The sequence below is a fragment of the Sminthopsis crassicaudata genome, chromosome 2 (genome assembly GCF_048593235.1).
Source record: "Sminthopsis crassicaudata isolate SCR6 chromosome 2, ASM4859323v1, whole genome shotgun sequence".
Taxonomy (NCBI): domain Eukaryota; kingdom Metazoa; phylum Chordata; class Mammalia; order Dasyuromorphia; family Dasyuridae; genus Sminthopsis; species Sminthopsis crassicaudata.
In genome coordinates, this window is record NC_133618.1 from 40,201,012 (window position 1) to 40,214,993 (window position 13,982).

Genomic DNA, 13,982 nt, shown 5'->3' on the forward strand with positions numbered 1-13,982 from the left:
TGTGTGTGTATGCCTGTGAGTGTGTGTGACCAACCAGTAAACTCTGTCCAGAGACAAATGAACCCCCCTGGCAAGACCTGGGGGGAAGAAAAGAAAGTGTCCAAAAGCCTGAGTTTCTCAATCTCCTTGCTGAGCAGCTCTGGCCTGAGATTGCCTGTCCTTGACAAATGGACCCGAACTTGGGTGTTTTTCAGAATTGCGAGCTCTTTCCGTAACTCCTCCCCCTTCCTTTGCAAATAGCCTTTCCAGATCACACCAAGAAAGATCGCTTGGGTCCCAAGGGTGTGGTGCCAATCTTCAAATGCACATTTGGGTCCCCCCACCCACCCCAAAGGAAAAAAAAAAAAAAACCCTACAGAACGAAAGGAAGCCTGGAGCCTCCCCTCCTTCCCAAATTTAGGACTGAGCAACATCCCTAATTGCCAATTTCAGAATCCGGAGCTGCGCGCCTCTCCCCCGCTTGCAGGATCCCAGGAACTGTATTTATTCCTTCTGCAGAATGTCAGGTCACCTGCCAAACAAGGTTACAAGGAGGCAAACTCCAGGGTGCCGTGCCCAGTGCCTTGGCAAAGAACGGCATGAACTGGCTTTTCACGGCGTGGCAGCCTAACTCCTGAACTTGGCACCAGGAAGACCTTGGGTTCAAATCCTCCCTTGCCCCACCGCACCCCTCCCCCACTCCCACCCTCACCGCAAGCCAAGGGCAAGTCATGGGGTTAAGGACATGGATTCAGAATGGGAAAGGGTTCCTGAGGTCCTCACGTCCAACCCCTTCCTTTTAATAATGAATTTCTATAGCTCTTCAAGGTTTGCAAAGCACCCTACACGTATCATCTCACTGGGTCTTCACAATAACACTGGGCTGATTATCCCCATTTTACAGGAGAGAAACTGAGGCCGAGTGAGGGGCTATGTGATTTGCCCAGGGTCATACAGACTTCAAGACCAATAAATGGCCTATTTCTACACCCCGATACGTTTCCGGCTCCAGAGTCAGAGCTTTCTCCCCATCCGCAAAATGGAGATAATCATCCCCGTAGAAGGGGCTCAGATGAGATCCTGGCGATAAAGCCCCGGGAAACTTTAACGCGCTAGGGAAAGGCCAGTTATTCTGACTCCGGCCACCCCAGACTGGCCCTGAGAACGCTCGCCAGCGGCGCTTGCTCTCCCCGGGTCATGTGCAGCATCGTTAGCTGCAGCCCCGGGTGACCAGGCGGAGCGTCCCGGGCGGCTGCCGCCCTCCTCCGCGCACGAGTCTTATCTCTCCTCGCACAGCCGACTCCAAAGCGCTCGCACTCACCGATAGGCAGGAGCCGGGGCCGCGGGCCGGCGGGCTGCCAACTCGTCCGGCCCGTCGCCCTTCCCGGGCGGGGCCCTCCCGCTCGCTCCGTCGCCGTCCCCCGCGCAGGCAGCGGCCGAGGGCGGGCGAGCTGAGCCAGCAAACACCTGTCTGCACGTGGACGGGCGGGGCCGCGGGGGCCGCCGCAGCCCCCGCTCTTTCCCACAGCCCCCGGTGGGGCGCAGCGCCCAAGGCACCCCTCCCCTCTGCCCCGGAGAGCAGGAAGCGGCGGAGCAGTCCCGACGCCCGGGGGCACGGACCCCGCCACTTTCTCCCGTCGCCCCGCGCCCCTTTAGGGCCTGGCTAGCGGTCAGCCCTGCTCATTCACGCCGCCGTTAGGTGCCCAGGGACAGGAGGCCCGCGGGGGCGGGGGCCCCCACTTTCTACACTCTTACGTAACCCGCAAGCGAGACCCCTCATTACTGGGGTCTCGCTCTCGGCTCCGGGTTTCGTTACCTTCTCCAAATGGCCAAGTAGGGAGGCGGCAGGAGCCCGGTTGTCCCCGACTAACCGGAGCCCCTTTGCCACCGATGGCCGCGGGCTGCCGATGGCGGGGAGGGCTACTTGGAGCCCCAGCGGGAGCCGCGGCTGGCAGGCACCTCGGCCCGGCTTCGCTCGCCAGCGGCGCGGCGCGGGTTTCCCTCGGTGCCCCAGCCCTGCCCAGCTCGGCTCGGTCCCGCCCAGGGGCCGCGGCTTCGCAGGCTCCCCGCCGGGTGCCCAGGGCCAACTCTTCCAGCGGTCCCCGAGGCTCCTCCAACTTAGCTCAGGGCAGCCCCGCGCTCCCACGCACCCACGCTCGCGGGCAGGCTCGCCCAGCCCAACTTGGAGCGCGGCTCGCTCCCTCCGCACGCACCGCTTACCTGGGGCTGCGCCGGGCGCAGCAGGTCCGAGCCGCCGCTCCGCGCCAGGGCCGTGCGGCTCGCCTGTCTGGGCTCCGGGGCTGGCTCCTCGTGCAGTCTCGCTTCCCCACCCTTCCACCCACCCACCTTCCGCACCCCCACTCGCCGGTCACGCGCCGTCGGGCGCGCGCCTCCCTGCCCTCCTGCAGCCCGCCAGGCGCTAGCGCCGACTCCCGCGAGGGTCTCGCACATTCATTCCCACGGCTTCGCTCGCCACGCAGATGACTCAGAGCCGCGGTGCGTGGTGGCAGCGGCAGCGCCCGGCCGAGCCAGAAACCCTGAGAATTCCCGGAAAGCGGAGGGGAATTCTTCCCCTGGGCCTTGGAAAGGAGGACCATCCATCCCGGAGATTCCAGAGATGTGGGCTGAATCAGCTCCTCGAGCATCCTCCAGAATGCTGTTTTCCGCATGTGTGGGTAGCAATTGCTAGCTGCTCTCCCCAGCAGCCAGGACCAGGCCCTCCCCAGCAGCCAGGACCAGGCCCTCCCCAGCAGCCAGGACCAGGTCCTCCCCAGCAGCCAGGACCAGGCCCTCCGCATCTCGGTAGCCCCCTTCTGGGACTTGCACATTCTCCCGCTCCATTGCAACGGATCTCAAAAGCCACTGAGTCCGGTCTGCTGCTTTCCCCCCCGCAGCCAGCTCCCTTTGTGAGTGGCTCCCTTGCCAAGAAGGCACGACAAGATTCCCACCTGTCCCCCAGGCTTCCTCCTCCCTGAATAGCATCTTGAAGGGGACACAAAGGGTGACACCGGTGGCAGAAGGAGGTGCCCAAACTGGCACCCCGCTCCCCTTGATACGGATCTCCCGGACAGGAGCAGCGGATTAGATGGGGACCTTCTGGACGAGGACTCAACAACAAATTGCTTTTCCTAGGCAGGAAAGTCCACGCCTAGCAAGGAATCTTCAAGTCCTGCTTAAGACCTTGTGATTTGTGCCTGCTTTCTTTATACCTCTTCAATAACAATTGAACAATAACGATTTTTTTTTCATGATATATTCATGTAGCAATGAATGATTGGGAGAGAGAGTGAAGTAACTGAAATTATTCAACAATTTCTCCTTGGCCTTCACTCTCTTACTTAGTTCTTTGCCTAAAAGGGTTTTCCTCAGGTGGAAAGTAACCTTAAAGGATAGATAATTCCCTTTCTCTTTTGGTTACTTTGAGCTTCCAGCCACTGACAAAACACCTCCGAGTTAGATCTGTTTCATCTCTGAAAACATTCCCTCTCTATTCCATTCACTTTTTTTTTTTCCAGCTGTTCCCAATGAGAACAACCTCAATAAACAATTGCTGGTGGTTACCACTGTTTATAAAGAAAAACTAAACATTTAAAAGAAATGTAAATAAAGTTTTCTTTCCCCTCCCCCCTTCCACTTCCAACCCCATAAAAAAGACTTCAGGTCTCCACTAAATAGTTTAAGAAGATGGAGAGGAGGAAGTTCACCTCTCCAGCTTCTGTCCAGTCAACTAGGCCCAAGTAATACTGCCTTTTCGTGAATCTCTCTCCTAGGCTTCAGGCCGCTCCCTAGTTACCCTTTCTCTGCCTCCCGGCTTTTGTTCTCATCAGACTCAGAATCTGTCTACTGTACTGAGAAAACTGACACTTAAAGATCACCTTGAGAAAAGTAAACAAAGCTTCTTATCTACTTGTTCCTTTTTTGAGTCATTGGGCAAAACCTTTAACCTCAGAGATCACTTGGAGTGGCTGAATTTCTATGACAAGGTCAGCGGAAAAAAAATCAATATCCTTACATAAAAGAGGTAACAGGCCCAGGGAGTTGGGAAATGACATTCTCAAGACCACATGTTAAGGCTTAGAAATGAACTTTGAAATCGGGTCATAAAAAGCTACATTAAGCCATCATCTTCTCCACCTCTCTTATTTTACAGAGGAAGAAACAAGTTCAAATTAAACCGTTTATTAAGCACCTATAGTACACAAAATTATTATGCTCTTTACTAGGGATATATAGGCAAAGAAGAGAATTCCCTCATTTCAAAAACTTCACTTTGGGGGCAGGGAGGAGGAGCTGACTCTCTCTCTCTTGCCCAGACTACTAGTGGGAACTGGACCATAAAGATTGAGAATAGCAGACTGAGAAATTTGTTTTATGCCATAGAGGAAACAGGGAGCCATTGAAGATTCTAGTACAGGAAAGTGACAATGATTATACTTGTATTAAGTCAGCATTTAAATGACTTATTCGAGATATCACAAAATTACAAAATTGAATAGTTAGAAGGGACCTAAGCAGCTTTCAGGCCAACCCATCCATGAAATGAATCCTCCCTATGACATAATCAACAAATGATCATCTAGACTTTGCTGGAAGAACCTTAAGGATCCAGCACTCCTCAAGGCAACTATTCTACTTTTGGATAGCTCCAATTGGTAAGAAGCATTTCCCAACACTAAGTCTATATCAGTCCATTTTATCTGATTTTTAAAAAATCTTTTATAACTTTTGAAACAGATCCACACAGAGTAATATATGAGCCTATTTTAAATTGCCATCCTTTTTGTTCCTGGTTCTGCCCCCTTGGTGGCCGAGTGGAATGGCTGGGAAAACAGAGATTTGAACACAGGTCCTCTGATATCAGTTCTCTCAGTACAGTTGTCCCTTCCACAACTATATTTTCCCCGTCATGGTTTCACTATACTACAGGTTATCATAAGAAATTAATTGGGAATTTTGGAGAGTTTTGCAGAAGCCACAGATGATACAGAAAAAGTTTAGAAATTCAGAAATGTGTAATATATGTATACACACACACACACACACACACACACACACACACACACACACACACACACATATATATATATATATATATATATATATATATATAAAACAACAGGTTTTATCTTTTAATGCTATAATAATTCAGACTTCCCTGATACAAAGGGAAAGTCAGAAATTTTAATATGAATTTTCCAGCTCATGATATGTAGAAGGGATAACTGTTCCATGCTCTTTTCCTCTGCAGCACAATTAACTCTCCATAAGGGGATTTTGCCTGTTAGTTTCAATCTTTTTCTTTTTCCTTCCTACATCACCCTCCCTGCTCTTACAAAATTTCAGGGACAGTCATGTTTACAATCTAACTAGGGAGAACTGAAACTAGGAATTCTGGAACATGGGGTAAATGTGGTGTGGAGGGGACAGACCTGGAGTGCTGGGTCCTTAAAACTCTCTGGAGAGAGAAAGTTTTAAGTCCAAAACCTTGGCTCACGTATCACATGAGAGGGAGATATTGGAAAATCATTGTTAGGTTAGCCATCTGAGGAGGGGAATGAATAGAAACAGGATAGGGAAAGATCACTCTGGGAATAAGAAAGGCTTGGGATCCCACCTCAGCTGATGAACCCAAATCTTGATGACTCTAGACATCTCTTGTGGAAGCTAATTCAAGAGTCTATGAGCCTAGAAACACAATATAGAGTCAGTCCTTTTAAGAGACAAGGACTTCAAAGGGTCACCATCCAGAGCTAGAAGGACCTCGGATATGATTTAATTCTGCACCCTCATTTTTCAAATGTAGGAACTGAGGTCTGGGGAGGGGGATTTCCTCAAGCTCACAAAGCTAGTATCAGAGGCAGAATCGGAACCACATTCTCTCACTCCAGAGCCATTATTCTCTACACCATACCAGACAGACAGCACAAATCGGGTATACCCACAGTGGACCCTGAGACTGGTAACTACAGGACAGATGAGAGAGCAGGGGCATATCCCCTGTCAACCTCTTAGGGCAAAATTCCAGTTGCCTAATTGCAGCTCTGTAGCCAGGTTTTAGAAATGATTGGCCAAATATTTTGAGATAGTTATCAGGGATTCGAAGACTGAACATTTTTTTCCCTCTCTGATTCAGGAATGTCCCAAGTTGAGGACAAAAGGAAAGGCTGAATTCTTGGTGAACAGAGAAGCTTTGTTTGAAAGGTTTTGGCATCAGCAAGCTAGGCTGTGGGGTCCAATGGACATATTCAGGAAGCCAAGAAACCCAGGCTCAATTTTCAGCTCCCCCACTGACTTGCTATGTGGCCCAGGGTAAGTTAACAAGCATTAAAAAACACCTACTGTATGCAGACATTATGCTAAATGCAGAGGAAGGCAAATATTGTCCCTGCCCTCAAGGAGCGCATATAAGGGGAGAAAACAATATATAAATAATCATGTCCAGATAAGATGAAGAAATAATCTTAGAGAAAGGTCACTAGCATTAAGGGGAAACAGGAAAAGCTTTCCTCATGGAGCCTCAGTTTCCCTATCTGAGAAATTGAGAACCTTACCTCATAACATTACACCTCCTGGGGTAGTTATAAAGGTGGAGCATATACTATCTGTAAGGTTCTCTGTTGCAAAGAAGAGCTTGGGGAGCATGACTTCTTGTTCTCCTGTTACTGCTCTGAAATTGTTTTTGGCCTTATACTTCTTTCCTTTATTTTTTCCCCTTTATTCAAAAGGTTGTAGCCAGGGTCAGCATCCTTCAAACCACATCTGGTTTTAAATAAAGCTGGGATGAGCATAATTCACAAATACCACCCATGCAGCCCTCTCCCCCCATTGCAAGGAAGTTCACTAAAGGAAACAACTCTTCTCTGTAAGCCAGAGCGGAAGGGAATGTTTCAGACAGGTTAGCAGGAATGTCTTGAAAGGCAGACGAATGGTTGGTTATCCATAATCTTGAGATGATCGGATAACTTAGCAAAGTCAGTTCCAAAACCTGAAGCACAGGCTGGAGGCCTTCAAGCTAACGGATCCCTTCTCTGAAATGTTGGCTTTGGTACCGATTTAGATCGGTGTGAGTGGTCATTCTCATCTCCATCAGTTGAAATCCTTTTCTTTCAAGATGTGGCTCAGATGTACTTTATACATGCTGTTTTCCTAAGCCAGAAGTAGTCTGTCTTTCCTCAGTTTCTCACTTCTACCTATGAAACCTCTTATGCATTTACCACATTCCAGTTTGGTGCCATTTTTGCCCCCACATCTGTCTTATCCTCCAAGAAGAGCTTAAGTTCCTCCCCAAATGTGCCCCTCTCCACCTACGCCATCCCTGGCCAAGCACATGTTGTTCTTGCAAGTGATGGGCTCTTAAGAAATGTTTGTGGAATTAGTGACACAGTCTTGTTTGAGAACATTCTGGAGCAAATCATAGTCTAGGAAGGAAATTTAAGTAGAGGCCATTACATGATTCCCTTGTCCTCAGAAAAGTCCAGACTTAATATTTCACAGAGATGTGAATCTTTCTCTTTATTTTAAAAGACTTCCAGAGGAGATTCCAAAAGCTTCCCATACTGCACCATTCTAATACACAGGACAGTGCCCTCACACTATTTGCCCCTTTCAGTTCTGTTTTTGGGAAAGAACAATCTCCATTCTCTGCATCAGAGCTTTTCATTGACTCAAAGATAGTTTGTCCTTCAGCCTTCTCCTCTCCAGGCCAGATCCCCCCACTCTCTTTCCTCTTTCTTCATATATAGTCTTTGTGTCTAATGAAAATGGTAAAGGTCCAGCCTCTGCAGAAAAAATCCTGCTTTTGCCTCTACTTTTGATACTGTTCCATTGATATTCATTCTGGATCTGGCCTGTCAACTGTCCCCCTTCTTTTTTTTTTTTTAACTTAAAAATCTTTTTTACTTTTCTTTAAATATATGAATATTAGAATCTTTTGATAATCAATATTAAGAGGAGAAAAAGGGGAAATTTGATTGCCAAAGTTATTTGCATGTATCTTAAAGACTTTCTGGGGCAGCTAGATGGCGCAGTGGATAGAACACCAGCCTTGAATTCAGGAGGACCTGAGTTCAAATGTGATGTCAGACACTTAACACTTCCTAGTTGTGTGACCCTGGGCAAGTCACTTAACTCCAGCCTCAGGGGGGGGAAAAAAATAATTTCTTTTTTTTTAACATGTATATTTTTAAATTAATTTTATAATTATATAGTTTTTTGACATTACATATGCATGGGTAATTTTTTTACAGCATTATCCCTTGTACTCATTTCTTTTCCAAATTTTCCCCTCTCTCCCTCTACCCCCTTCCCTAGATGACAGGCAATCCCATACATGTTACATGTGTTACTGTCCCCCTTCTTAATCATGAAACTTAAAAGTCATGTCTTCCCATATTATTGTTGTCACAAAGGAAAGATTAAACAGGGGCATAGTGAAAGGCTCACCACTGGATCTGGCATGAGATCTGGGTTCCAATTCTAGCTTCATGGAACCTTGAAAAAGTTCACTTAACTTCTCTGGGCTTCATTTCTTTCTCTGTAAAAAGAAAGGGAGGAATTAACCAGTCTCTGTGCTCCTTTTCAACTCTGGTTCTATGATCCAGAGAAGTTATATTTGATTATTAAAGATAAGTCAATAAGTAATCACTTGTTAACCACCTACTTTGTGCCAGGCTTTGTGCTAGACTCTGGGGATAAGGATAAAGGAAAAAGAAGGTTCCTCAAGGAATTTAGTGGAGGGAAATAATATACAAATAATTCTGTACAAATAAGAATGAACTAGAGGCATTCTACAGAAAGATTAAGATGGATCACGAAACTCTTCTCTTAGAAAAGGTAGGATTTTAGATGCAATAGGACTTTATTGGGTTGGGAGTAAAGCACTTTGTAAAACTTGAATCACTGCAGAAATGTGAGATTCTGGTTTTTGTGTAGCTATAGGAGTTGATATTCAATATCTCTCAACTGATTTGCAAGCAAGGTAAACTGACTTAATTGAAGTAGCGAGAGAATAGCATGATTCAAGTGAGTCAAACCACCATTGCACCAAACCTCAAAGACTCCAGTGGAAAAACTCCAGGACCTTGCACCCATTGTGAGGAGACTAGTTTCATAGAGGAGACCCAACACATCATTTCCATCACAAATGGAGAAAAAGGCCCCAGATCATTCTCTTCTTGGCTAGGCTTCTGACTTTCTCTAGAGTTTGTCACCATGATTCAACTACCTTCTCACTATATAACACCCCTCTGCCAATATTGGCTCCTTCTTCTCATTGGCGAGTTCCATTCTGGGTCATCCACTTGAGGATAGCTCCAGGCCAGTTATGATTCACTCTCTCCTGGCTCTGGTTCTCATTTTTACCACTGTGACTCAGCATGAATGACCCTGAAACATCCCTCTACCATACCAGCCCACCCACTCCCAACTTCCTTTGTTGGGACTTCAGTAACTGTCACTTTTGAGAATGGGGATAGGGGGAGTCTAGCATCTGTTGATTAAGTTCTCAAGTCAAATATCCACAAATTGCTCCCTTTTCTCTTTTCGTTTAGTACTTTTCAGATAGTTCTTGCTTTACATAAATTTACATTTTGTGAATTTAACTTTATCATAAAGAATATGAAAGAAATGGGTATTCCAGAAGAACACTTATGTTAACTTTATTATATAGCACCCTGCTTTCTCTCCCTTCTCCTGCCCCTCAGCAAAGTGTTCCCCTCACCATCACCAAAAATAAAAAAAAAATTAAAAAAAAAATCCTCCAAGTGCAAGCACAAGAACTGAATGTACAAAGATAAAGCAGATACAAATAGGAGAGGAGGCCTTAGCTTGGGACCTCCTATGCAGAGAGAGGAGACTTTGCCCAAGGGATCTTTTCCCATTCCATCCATCCACCCTTGGGTCTGAGCCCAGTATTCCTTTGGTATGTTTGTCCCTAACCCCTGCCGTCTCCTGTCTTTGACCAGGTCAGGCCCCCCATGTGTCTACCTTTCCCCCTCTCTGTTTGGCCAGACTCCCATGTGGTTGACCCTTCCTGGTCTGGCTTCTTTGTCAGGGGTTCCCATGTTTACTTGAGCTATGTGAAATCCCTTCCTTCCCTTCTCTCCCTCTCTCCCTCATCCAATCTTTTGCAAATTGGTTAAAATTCAGTTCATGTAGAGGTCTGCTGAATGGCCTGCTTATATAAAGCAAGAACTGTGTGTCCTGGGTATGTCTAGGAAAAAATGATATATTCAAGTATCACTAGGCTGACCCAGCGGGCGGCCTTCATCTCAATATGTTTAAAATGTGATGGGCGTCTTCAAGGTCTTGCTTCTAGAATCCAGAGTTAGGAGTGTTTGCTGGCCTGTTGGTTCTGACGGGCAATCAGTAAGACAAGCAGGAAGAAGTCCAAGCTATTGAGGGAATCCAGGGGATTAAAACAGAAAGTTGTATTGGGAATTGAGTGAACTACACTGACTCCATCTTGTGATTTACTTTCTCTGGGGAAACTACATGCTCCAAAAGCAGTTACACAAGACACTGCCCCCAGTTTGAAAGGACAATTGAAATCTCACTGATGGATGAAAAGGAAGAAGGGAGAGGAGAGGGAGGAGGAGATAAAAGGAAAGTAGCTGAGAGACTAAGGAGCAATCAAAGTCTGGGGGCTAAAGTGAGCAAAAAGATTCAGGTTCCAAGCTGGAAAACAGACAATTGAGTGAGGGGACTAAAGAGCCTTTGAGATAACCCCCTTCATTGGACTGGGAGAATGAACGAGGGGATGCTTGGGAGTGAGCCTAGTGCTCCCCCAGAGACCAAAAGGCAGAAGCACAAATAGCAGTCACTGGAAATGAGAAATCTGACACCAGATTTCATTTCTAAATATTGTCTGTTATTTGATTTTATAATGCTTTTGCTTTGAATTGGGTTTAGTTTAGTAAGGCAACATGGTGGAAGCCCAGATATCTTTAGATCTAAATATATTATCTCATTGGATTCCTGTAAAAGCCATGATAAAAAGTTTCTAAATGCTACAGTCTGCTGTCACACTATTGAGAAATGGGTCAAAAGGTATTATATATGCGTGTCCTACATTTATGTGAGCTATCTTTTTTTTTATATAAGCAATTTTTTCCAAAGAAAGATATACTTTCTCTCCTCACTTCCCCCCTTTTCTAACCCCTGTTACACACACACACACACACACACACACACACACACACACACACACATTATATATATATATATATATATATATATATATATATATATATATATATATATATATATATATATATATATATATATATATATATATAATCAAGCAAAATAAATTCCTGCCTTGGACAAGTCCTTAAAAAAAAAAAAAAAAAAAAAAAAGTTATCTCCATCTCTACTCTTGAATCTATCACTTTCCTAGCAGGAAGTAGATATCCTGTTTCATGATGAATCCTCTGGAATCATGGTTGATACCAAAAACAAAAATAGACAAATTCTGTAGAGAGATGTGTTGGGGAAAAGCTAATGAGTTCTGTTTTAGACAGATGAGAAAGTGAGGGTAAATGACTGGCTCAGTACCAACACAAGTAGTAAACAACAGAGCTGAGATTGAAAACTAGGTCATTCCACTCCATATTTAATCACTCAATCGATACACTAGACCATCACTCAGTCAATAGCCATACAAGTCCCCAAGCAGTTGTTCTAATTTATCAGTATTTTAGTTTCACAAAGAAATCTGATTCAATTTAAAAAAAAAAATTACAATCAATATGTCTAAGATTTGATGAGAGTCTTCGAGGTCATGCTCCTAGAATCCAAAGTTAGGAATGTTTGCTGGCCTGTTAGTCCTGACAAGCAATGAGTGGGTGGGAAGAAATCCAAGCTATTGAAGGAATTGAAAGGATTAGAACAGAAAGTTGTATTGGGAATTGAGTGAACCTCACTGACTCCATCTTGTGACTTAATTCTGGATCTAGCTCAGTTCTCTTTCTGTTCAATTATGGGACTAGTCCAGTTTCTGTCTTGTGAAAAAACTATTCATTATGGGAATTGGGGGGAAAAAAACTTATTGCACTCTGTGTCTAGGAAGGTGGACCACTTATACGTGCTGCTTAGAATGCCTAACTAAGGAACTCAGTTATGCTGACCAGAAACCCAGCCAGGTCCAAGACAGATGATAGGAGTTTTCTCATAATTATACATCTCAAAACAACCCATATTATCTTTGCCTGAAAACTGGTCCTCTATTAGTCAATCAGTTATTATTTCCACATCCCTTTGATTGTTTACAGACACTTTTGGAGAACTGGACACTCCCTTTCTTCCTTTCAGCAAATGATAGCTTTTTGTTCTCCCCCTCCCAACTTGGAAAGTCGCTAATCAGTATGCTTAGAAGATTGAACCTCTGCTTCCTCCATCATTTTATTTCTTACCTGCTATACTATCAAAAACAACATTGAAAAAAAATGCTCCAAGTCACTAACAGAGAAATACAAATTAATTCAAGACTGAAGTTTTACTTCATACCCATCTGATTGGCAAAGACGATAGAAAATAAAAAATGTTGGTGAGACAATGGGAAAACAGACACATTAATATATTGTTGGTGGAGGCGTGACCTGGGTCAGTCATTCTAGAAAGCAATTTGGAGCTATGCATACTAAGTTCCTGAACTGTGTCTGACCAATAACTAGGTATTGTATCCCCAAAGAGATTTTTTTTTTTTTTTTTTTTTTTTTTGCTGAGGCAATTGGGGTTAAGTAACTTGCCCAGGGTCACACAGCTAGGAAGTGTTAAGTATCTGGAACCTGACTTCAGGACACCAATTAACTGCCCCGAGATTGTTTTTTAAAAGAAAAAGAACCTATATGTACAAAAATGTTTACAGTCACTTCTTTCATAGTAGCCTGGAAACTAAGGAGGTATCCATCAATTGGGGAATAATTGGGCAAATTATGGCATATGAATATAAAGGAATTCTATTGTACTATAAGAAATGATGACGGGAATGATTTCAGAAAGACTTGTATGAACTGATACATAGTGAAGTGAGCAGAACCAGGAGGATAATATACTGTTTATATTATTTATTAATATTATTAACTCGCAAAAACAACATAAAGAAAGATAACTTTGAATATACCTCATCGATGTAATGAACATCCACAATTCCAGAAGAAGACAGATGAGGAAAAATAATCTCCATATCCTGACACAACAGTGATGGATTCAAAATGTAGAAGGAGGGGTACATTTTTAGAAATATTAGAGGTGGGAGCTTGTTTTGCTAATTGTGCATATTTGTTACATGGTTTTTGTTTTTCTTTTCCATTAGGCAGCAGAGAGAGAGGGAGATAGAGAAAGGGCCCCAAAAATGAAAAGAAGGAACACCAGAGAAACAGGATAGCTTTGAAAGTTACATGAGAAATTTAAATTAATTGAAAAGCAAGTTCTACATAGGAGAGATTTGAAATTTCATGTATAAATTTCTCCAATCATATGGAAATGTTCTTATTCTTCATTGTTTAAATTCACCAAGCTTTTTTTTTAAGCTGCCAGAAAATGAAAGGATTTATTGTTCATTAATTAAATGTTATACCCAGCTGTTCTATTTGAGTACCTATCTGTGTTCCTCCACCCACACAGATGACAACTCCAGTACCTTTAACATAAATCCTAGCAGCTGAAAAATCATCCCTTTATGGCCAACCTGGAAAAGAATCTCTGAACTGAAGCAGGCTGTTCCTCAGACAGGAATGGCCATCCTCAAGTTTGCCCCTGAAGAATTTCCAGCCAGATGAGCCCTGCCAGAACTTGCTAACCTGGCATTAGTTTCAAGAATCCTGAGTGACCTCTCAGTCACAACGATACCTCCAGGAAGATGGAGCTGGAGACTGGAATATAATAAGGCTATTTAATATCCTTTCCTTCCCCTTCTTTGCTTAGCTTCAAGCTTATGCAATCTTTGTGAACCTGAACTCTTTATTCTGGGTCTCACCCCTGCTTTCCAGCATTCAGCTTCCCAT

At 44.5% G+C, this 13,982-nt stretch overlaps 1 protein-coding gene across 7 annotated transcripts in view; it reads right to left on the reverse strand.

Annotated features, from left to right (window-relative positions):
* IL34 (interleukin 34) overlaps window positions 1-13,982 on the reverse strand; it is an 84,459-nt gene that overhangs the window by 58,470 nt on the left and 12,007 nt on the right. For 2 of the 7 annotated variants that reach the window (XM_074285949.1, XM_074285947.1), the window contains exon 2: window positions 8,422-8,512. The gene's annotated coding sequence lies outside the window, so the exon portion shown is untranslated. Of the gene's footprint in view, window positions 1-1,795; window positions 1,973-2,199; window positions 2,337-2,927; window positions 3,108-8,421; window positions 8,513-13,982 lie in introns of those variants that run through there. The other 5 variants (XM_074285948.1, XM_074285943.1, XM_074285945.1 and 2 more) reach the window with 5 other exon arrangements.